This window comes from Oenanthe melanoleuca, linkage group LGE22 (assembly GCF_029582105.1).
Source record: "Oenanthe melanoleuca isolate GR-GAL-2019-014 linkage group LGE22, OMel1.0, whole genome shotgun sequence".
Taxonomy (NCBI): Eukaryota; Metazoa; Chordata; class Aves; order Passeriformes; family Muscicapidae; genus Oenanthe; species Oenanthe melanoleuca.
Window position 1 is genome coordinate 764,816 of NC_079363.1, and position 9,901 is coordinate 774,716.

The window sequence follows — 9,901 nt, forward strand, 5'->3', positions numbered from 1 at the left end:
CCGTACCTGCCCCACATCCCCGAGAGGGTCGGTGGGGCCGGGGGGGTTGGGATCTGTAATTTCAGGATCCCCGAGTTCGGGATCTGCAGATTTGGGATCCCCGAGATTGGGATCTGTAATTTCGGGATCCCCGAGTTCGGGATCTGCAGATTTGGGATCCCCGAGTTCGGGATCTGGAATTTCGGGATCCCCGAGTTTGGGATCTGGAATTTCGGGATCCCCGAGTTCGGGATCTGTTTTATTTCGGGATCCCCGAGTTTGGGATCTGTAATTTCGGCATCCTCGAGTTTGGGATCTGCAGATTTGGGACCCCGAGTTTGGGATCTGTAATTTCGGGATCCCCGAGTTCGGGATCTGTTTTATTTCGGGATCCCCGAGTTTGGGATCTGTAATTTGGGATCCCCGAGTTTGGGATCTGGAATTTCGGGATCTGTTTGATTTCGGGATCCCCGAGTTCGGGATCTGGAATTTCGGGACCCGCCGCCCCTCCCGACCCCCGGAGCGCCTTCCCCGCGCCCCCGGCCCCGTTTTGGGGCGGAATCCCGCGGGTTTCGGCCTCGGGAGGTCACGACCCGCGCGTGGGAGCCCCGAGGCGCCGATTCCCGGGATTTACGGCCGCGGGTCCCGCTGGAAGCGCCGCCGGCTCCGGGAGGCGCCGCCGTAAATCACGGCGCGTTTTATGGGATCAGCGACTCCGCCGTTTGTGGCCTCGCCTTCTGCCGCCGCCCGGGGAGTTTTTACAACCTCTCAATCTCAAAAAAAAAAAAAAATCACTTTTTCCTCGCCTAAAATTCCGGCGGGTTGGTTTTTTGACCTACCGGAGAAAATAAAAATAATAAAAATAAAAATAAAAGTAAAAATAAAAATAAAAATAAAAAATATACATATAAATATAAATATAAATAAAATTATAAAATAAAAATAAAATATAAAAAAATAAAAATAAAAATATAAAATAAAAATAAACATAAAAATTAAAATAAAAAATAAACATAAAAATAAAAATAAAATATAAAAAAATAAAAATAAAAATAAAAAATAAAAATAAAAATAAAAATAAAAATAAAAATAAAAATAAAAATAAAGAAATAGAAATGAAAATAAAAATAAAAAATAAAAATAAAAAAAAATATAAATATAAATATAAATATAAATATAAATATAAATATAAATATAAATATAAATATAAATATAAATATAAATATAAATATAAAATAAAAATAAACATAAAAATGAAAATAATATAAAAATAAAAATAAAAATAAAAATAAAAATAAAAATAAAAATAAAAATAAAAATAAAAAATAAAAAATAAAAATAAAAATAAAAATAAAAATATAAATAAAAATATAAAATAAAAATAAAAATAAAAATAAAAAATAAAAAATATAAATATAAATAAAAATAAAAATATAAAATAAACATAAAAATAAAAATAAAAATAAAAATAAAAATATAGAAATAGAAATAGAAATAAAAATAAAAATAAAAATAAAAATAAAAATAAAAATAAAAATAAAAATATAGAAATAGAAATAGAAATAAAAATAAAAATAAAAATAAAAATAAAAATAAAAATAAAAATAAAAATAAAAATTAAAAAAGGGTTTTGGGGGGAGGGCTGAGAGTGTAAAATAAATAAATATTCCCCCAAAAAAGGAATCTCAAAATGCTGCAAATCGTCGTTTTCCCATATTCCCAAATCCCCCAAATCATCCCCAAAAAATCCTAAATCATCCCCAAAACCCAGAGGGTTTGGGATTGGGAAATTGGGATTTTGGAGCTCCGGGGCTCCCCGCAGGGCGTGGGGCTGCTGAGGGTCCCTGTATGGAGATTTAAAATGTTTGTGCAGCCAGAATTCCAAGGGTTTGGCTCATCAAATTCCCAGATTTTGGGGCTGAAATTCCCAGATTTTGGGGCTGAAATTCCCGGGTTTTGGGGCTAAAATTCCCAGATTTTGGGGCCGAAATTCCAGGATTTTGGGGCTGAAATTCCCAGATTTTGGGGCTGAAATTCCCGGGTTTTGGGGCTGAAATTCCCAGATTTTGGGGCTGAAATTCCCAGATTTTGGGGCTGAAATTCCCGGGTTTTGGAGCTGAAATTCCCGGGTTTTGGAGCTGAAATTCCCGGGTTTTGGGGCTGAAATTCCCAGATTTTGGAGCTGAAATTCCCGGGTTTTGGGGCTGAAATTCCCAGATTTTGGGGCTGAAATTCCCAGATTTTGGGGCTGAAATTCCCGGGTTTTGGGGCTGAAATTCCCAGATTTCAGGGCTGAAATTCCCAGATTTTGGGGCTGAAATTCCCGGGTTTTGGGGCTGAAATTCCCGGGTTTTGGGGCTAAAATTCACAGATTTTGGGGCTGAAATTCCCAGATTTTGGGGCTGAAATTCCCAGATTTTGGGGCTGAAATTCCCGGGTTTTGGGGCTGAAATTCCCGGGTTTTGGGGCTAAAATTCCCAGATTTTGGGGCTGAAATTCCCGGGTTTTGGGGCTAAAATTCACAGATTTTGGGGCTGAAATTCCCGGGTTTTGGGGAAATCAGGGAGCGGAAAATGGCGCTGAGCTCGGGAGGAGCAACCGGAGCTCCTGGAGCGTCCCGGAAATAATTACAGATTCAAAAGTGTCACCAAAACACCCCGGAAAATAATTACAGATCCCATAAGAGCCGCTGGAGCGTCCCAAAAATAATTACAAATCCCAAAAGTGACACTGGAGCGTCCCAAAATTAATTACAGGTCCCAAAAGTGACACTGGAGGGTCCCAAAATTAATTACAGATTCCAAAATGTCACCAAAACACCCCGGAAAATAATTACAGATCCCATAAGAGCCGCTGGAGCATCCCGAAAATAATTACAAATCCCAAAAGTGACACTGGAACATCCTGGAAAGTAATTACAGATCCCAAAGTGTCACCAGAGTATCCCGAAAATAATTACAGATCTGAAATTGTCACTGGAGCATCCCAGAAAATAATTACAGATCCCAAAAGTGACACTGGGGGGTCCCAAAAATTAATTACAGATCCCAAAAGTGACACTGGAACATCCCAAAATTAATTACAGATCCCAAAGTGTCACCAGAGTATCCCAAAAATAATTACAGATCTGAAATTGTCACCGGAGCATCCCAGAAAATAATTACAGATCCCAAAAGTGACACTGGGGGGTCCCAAAATTAATTACAGATCTGAAAGTGTCACCAGAGCATCCCAGGAAATAACTACAGGTCCCAAAAGTGACACTGGGGTGTCCCAAAAATAATTACAGATCCCAAAAGTGACACTGGAGGATCCCAAAATTAATTACAGATTCCAAAATGTCACCAAAACACCCCAGAAAATAATTACAGATCCCATATGAGCCGCTGGAGCGTCCCAAAAATAATTACAAATCCCAAAAGTGACACTGGAGCGTCCCAAAAATAATTACAGATCCCAAAAGTGACACTGGAACATCCTGGAAAGTAATTACAGATCCCAAAGTGTCACCAGAGTATCCCGAAAATAATTACAGATCTGAAATTGTCACTGGAGCATCCCAGAAAATAATTACAGATCCCAAAAGTGACACTGGGGGGTCCCAAAATTAATTACAGATCTGAAAAGTGACACTGGAACATCCCAAAAATAATTACAGATCCCAAAAGTGTCGCCAGAAGATCCCAGGAAAGAGCCACAGGTCCCAAAAGTGACGCTGGAAGATTCTGGAAGTCGATGACAGGTCCCAAAGTGTGGCTGGAGGCATCGCCGGATTTGGGTTCAGTTCAATTCCCGTTTCCTTTTCCTTTCCCTTCCCAGGATCGGTTCTGTGGGATCAGTTCCTGTGGGATCAGTTCTATGGGATCCATTCCTGTGGGATCAGTTCCTATGGGATCTATTCCTATGGGATCAGTTCCTGTGGGATCAGTTCCTATGGGATCAGTTCTGTGGGATCAGTTCCTATAGGATCAGTTCCTGTGGGATCAGTTCTATGGGATCAGTTCCTGTGGGATCAGTTCTATGGGATCAGTTCCTATGGGATCCGTTCTGTGGGATCAGTTCTAGGGATCAGTTCTGTGGGATCCGTTCTACGGGATCAGTTCCTGTGGGATCAGTTCTATGGGATCTGTTCCTGTGGGATCAGTTCCTGTGGGATCAGTTCCTATGGGATCAGTTCCTGTGGGATCAGTTCTATAGGATCAGTTCTGTGGGATCAGTTCCTATGGGATATGGGATCAGTTCTGTGGGATCAGTTCTATGGGATCAGTTCCTATGGGATCCGTTCTGTGGGATCAGCTTCTAGGGATCAGTTCCTGTGGGATCCGTTCCTGTGGGATCAGTTCTATGGGATCTGTTCCTGTGGGATCAGTTCCTGTGGGATCAGTTTCTGTGGGATCCATTCACACGGGATCAATTCCCATGCGATCCATTTCTATGGGATCAGATACGGTGGGATCCATTCCCATGGAATCAGTTCCTATAGGATCCATTCCTATGGGATCCGTTCCTATAGGATCAGTTTCTATAGGATCCATTCCTATGGGATCAGTTCCTATGGGATCCATTCCTGTGGGATCAGTTCCTATGGGATCCAGTCCCACCAATAGGATCCAGGATTATCTTCCCTGGGATCCACCCTTATGGGATCCACCCTTATGGGATCCATTCCTTTGGGATCTGCCGCTCCTGGATCCCTTCCTCTCCCATGGAAACTGCCCAGGAATGCTCCACGAGGTTCCCCCATCCCTTTATTTTTCCCCCCTATAATTTGGGAAAAGCCGATTTTCCCCCTTTCCCCCTTTCCCCGCTGTCTCCTCCCGCCCGTTTTTCACCGATTTTTATCGTCACCAATGGCCCGAACCGGGCCGCGTTTCCACCCCCATCGATCTTGAGCTGACAGAAATTCCGGCCAGGAAATTCCCCTTTGTGGGATTGATGGTTCCAATTATCCCCGGAAATCGGAGCTTTTTATCAATTATTCCCTTTTTATTGACAGGGGCGGGGCTCCCCTCCGGTATCCCCCTTTTTTTATTTGGTGGGAATTCTCCTGAGGGATTTTCTGTCATCCCGGGGCGGTTCCTGAGATTTCCTGGAAGTCTTGGAGGGTTTTTTTTCTTTTTATTTCATTTATTTTTAATTATGGATCAAGGAATTTTAAAAAATCCTGGAAGTCTTGGAGGGTTTTTTCCAGGGCTTGATCCCATTTCCAGCTCTGCCATCTCAACCCCATTCCCTGCCTCTGACCCCATTCCCAGTCCCATTCCCAGATTTGTTCCCATTCCCAGTTCCCATTCCCAGTTCCCATTCCCAGTTCCCATTCCCATTCCCATTCCCAGTTCCCAGTCCCAGTTCCCATTCCCAGTCCCCATTCCAGGCCCTGGATCCCATTCCCAGTTCCCAGTCCCAGTCCCAGATCCCTGATTTGTTCCCATTCCCTGATTTGTTCCCATTCCCAGTTCCCATTCCCTGATTTGTTCCCATTCCCAGTTCCCATTCCCTGATTTGTTCCCATTCCCAGTTCCCATTCCCATTCCCAGTTCCCAGTTCCCATTCCCATTCCCAGTCCCCATTCCCAGTTCCCAGTTCCCAGTTCCCAGTTCCCATTCCCAGTTCCCAGTTCCCAGTTCCCATTCCCAGTTCCCAGTTCCCAGTTCCCATTCCCAGTCCCCATTCCCAGTTCCTATTCCCTGATTTGTTCCCATTCCCAGTTCCCATTCCCATTCCCATTCCCAGTTCCCATTCCCAGTTCCCATTCCCAGTTTCCATTCCCAGTCCCCATTCCCAGTCCCCATTCCCAGTTCCCAGTTCCCATTCCCAGTTTCCATTCCCAGTTCCCATTCCCAGTTCCCATTCCCAGTTCCCATTCCCAGTTCCCATTCCCAGTTCCCATTCCCAGTCCCAGTTCCCATTCCCATTCCCAGTTCCCATTCCCAAATTTTTCTCCCTTTCCCAAACCCCTCCCCCACCCCAGGGCAGCTCTGAAATTCCGAAATTCCAAAATTCCGACATTATAAAAATTCCAAAATTCCAAGATTTCAAAATTCAGAAATTCCAAAATTCCGAAATTCCAAAATTCCAAAATTTCGAAATTTCGAAATTCCAAAATTCCGAAATTCCGAAATTCCAAATTTCCAAAATTCCAAAATTCCAAAATTCCGAAATTCCGAAATTCCAAAATTCCAAAATTTCGAAATTTCGAAATTCCGAAATTCCAAAATTTCAAAATTTCAAAATTTCAAAATTCAGATATTCCAAAATTCCGAAATTCCGAAATTCCGAAATTCCGAAATTCCGAAATTCCGAAGTTCCAAAATTCCAAAATTCCGAAATTCTGAAATTCCAAAATTTCGAAATTTCAAAATTCCGAAATTCCAAAATTCCGAAATTCCAAAATTCCGAAATTCCGAAATTCTTAAATTCCAAAATTCCAAAATTCCGAAATTCGGAAATTCCAAAATTCCAAAATTCCGAAATTCAAAAATTCCAAAATTCCGAAATTCCAAAATTTCGAAATTTCAAAATTCCGAAATTCCAAAATTCCGAAATTCCAAAATTTCGAAATTCCGAAATTCCAAAATTCCAAAATTTCAAAATTCAGATATTCCAAAATTCCGAAATTTCGAAATTCCGAAATTCCGAAATTCCAAAATTCCAAAATTTCGAAATTCCGAAATTCCGAAATTCCGAAATTCCAAAATTCCAAAATTTCAAAATTCCAAAATTCCGAAATTCCGAAATTCTGAAAATCCGAAATTCCAAAATTCCTAAATTTCAAAATTCCAAAATTCCGAAATTCCAAAATTCCAAAATTCCAAAATTCCAAAATTCCAAAATTCCGAAATTCCGAAATTCCGAAATTCCAAAATTCCAAAATTCCTAAATTCCAAAATTTCGAAATTCCGAAATTCCGAAATTCCGAAATTCCAAAATTCCAAAATTCCGAAATTCCAAAATTTCGAAATTCCAAAATTCCAAAAATCCAAAATTCCGAAATTCCAAAATTCCGAAATTCCGAAATTCTGAAATTCCAAAATTCCAAAATTCCAAAATTCCAAAATTCCGAAATTCCAAAATTCAAAAAATTCAAAACTCAGAAATTCCAAAATTCCGAAATTCCGAAATTCCAAAATTCCAAAATTCCGAAATTCAAAAAATTCAAAACTCAGAAATTCCAAAATTCCGAATTTCCGTAATTCCGTAATTCCGAAATTTCGAAATTCCGAAATTCCAAAATTCCAAAATTCCGAAATAACAAAATTCCGAAATTCCGAAATTCCGAAATTCCGAAATTCCAAAATTCCAAAATTCCAAAATTCCGAAATTCCAAAATTCCGAAATTCCAAAATTCCAAAATTCCGTAATTCCAAAATTTCGAAATTTAAAAATTCCGAAATTCCAAAATTCCAAAATTCCGTAATTCCAAAATTTCGAAATTTCAAAATTCCAAAATTCCAAAATTCCGAAAATCCGAAATTCCGAAATTCCGAAATTCCGAAATTCCAAAATTTCAAAATTCAGATATTCCAAAATTCCGAAATTCCGAAATTCCGAAATTCCGAAATTCCGAAATTCCAAAATTCCAAAATTCTGAAATTCCGAAATTCCAAAATTCCCGCTCCCCTCCCCCACGGCAGGGCCGGGACCCCCCGGAGACAGCGGGAATTTAATTTTGGAAATTTAATATTTTGGAAATTTAATATTTTGGGAATTTCATTTTGGGAACTTAATTTTGGGAATTTAATTGGGAAATTTAATTTTGGGAATTTAGTTTTTGGAATTTCATTTGGGGAATTTAATTTCGAGAATTTCATTTCAGGAATTTCATATTTTGGGAATTTAATTTTGGGAATTTAATTTTGGGAATTTAATTGGGAAATTTAATTTTGGGAATTTAATTTTGGGAATTTCATTGGGGAATTTCATTTTGGGAAATTTCATTTTGGGAATTTCATTTTGGGAATTTCGTTTTGGGAAATTACTTTTGGGAAATTTCGTTTTGGGAATTTTGTTTCAGGAATTTCATTTCGGGAATTTCATTTTTGGGAATTTAATTTCGAGAATTTCATTTCGGGAATTTCATTTGAGGAATTTCATATTTTGGGAATTTCATATTTTGGGAATTTCATTCTGGGATTTCATTTCGGGAATTTCATATTTTGGGAATTTCATTTTGGGAATTTAATTGCGAAATTTCATTTCGGGAATTTCATTTTGGGGAATTTCATTTCCTGAATTTCATTTCAGGAATTTCTTATTTCGAGAATTTAATTTGGGGAATTTCATTTCGGGAATTTCTTTTGGGGTTCAGGCTGTTTTTTTTTTTTTTTCCCCCGGAATTTCCGGTTTTCCTGCGACTCTCCCGGTTTTTGGGGGTTCAGGCCGATTTTGGGATTATTTCCCGGAATTCCCGGTTTTCCTGCCGGTTCTCCCGGATTTGGGGTTTTTTTTCCCGGAATTTCCGGTTTTCCTGCCGGTTCTCCCGGATTTTGGGGGTTCAGGCCTATTTTGGGGGTTCAGGCCGATTTTGTTTTTTTTTTCCCCGGATTTTGGGGTTCAGGCTGGTTTTTTTTTCCCGGAATTCCCGGAATTTCCGGTTTTCCTGCCGGTTCTCCCGGATTTTGGGGTTCAGGTCGATTTTGGGGGTTCAGGCCAATTTTGGGATTTTTTCCCCCGATTTCCCGGTTTTCCTGCCGGTTCTCCCGGATTTGGTTTTTTTTTTTTCCCCGGAATTTCCGGTTTTCCTGCCGGTTCTCCCGGATTTTGGGGGTTCAGGCCGATTTTGTTTTTTTTTTTCCCCGGATTTTGGGGTTCAGGCTGGTTTTTTTTCCCGGAATTCCCGGAATTCCCGGAATTCCCGGTTTTCCTGCCGGTTCTCCCGGATTTTGGGGTTCAGGCTGGTTTTTTTTCCCGGAATTCCCAGAATTCCCGGTTTTCCTGCCGTTCTCCCGGATTTTGGGGTTCAGGCCGATTTTAGTGTTTTTTCCCTGGATTTCCCGGTTTTCCTGCCGATTCTCCCGGATTTGGTTTTTTTTTTTTCCCCGGATTTTGGGGTTCAGGCTGTTTTTTTTTCCCGGAATTCCCGGTTTTCCTGCGATTCTCCCGGATTTTGGGGTTCAGGCTGGTTTTTTTTTTCCCGGAATTCCCGGAATTCCCGGTTTTCCTGCCGGTTCTCCCGGATTTGGGGTTTTTTTCCCCCGGAATTCCCGGTTTTCCTGTCGGTTCTCCCGGATTTTGGGGTTCAGGCTGGTTTTTTTCCCCGGAATTCCCGGAATTCCCGGTTTTCCTGCCGGTTCCCTTTCCCGGCTGCAGGGGGAGCCCGGAGCAGGAGGATGCGGGGCCGGGAAATCCTCGGGCAGGGAGCGGAGCCAGGCCGAGAGTCCGGGATTGTCCCGAGCCTGCATCCCAGAGAATTCCAGATTTTCCTGTGTCTGCATCCCAGAGAATTCCAGATTTTTTTGTATCAACATCCCAGAAAATTCCAGATTTTCCTGTGCCTGCATCCCAGAGAATTCCAGATTTTTTTGTATTAACATCCCAGAAAATTCAAGATTTTTTTGTATCAACATCCCAGAAAATTCCAGATATTTTTTGTATTAACATCCCAGAAAATCCCAGATTTTTTTGTATCAGTATCCCAGATTTTCCTGTGCCTGCATCCCAGAAAATTCGAGATTTTACTGAGCCTGCATTGCAGAGAATTCCAGATTTTCCTGTGTCTCCATCCCAGACAATTCCAGATTTTCCTTCCTCAGCATCTCCCAACATCCCCAAATTTCCCGCATCAGCATTTCAAAGGATCCCGGATTTTCCCACATCGGCATCCCAGAGAATCCCAAATTTTCCCACACCAGAATCCCAAATTTTCCTTCATTAGAATCCCAAATTTTCCCACCCCAGAATCCCGAATTTTCCCACACCAGAA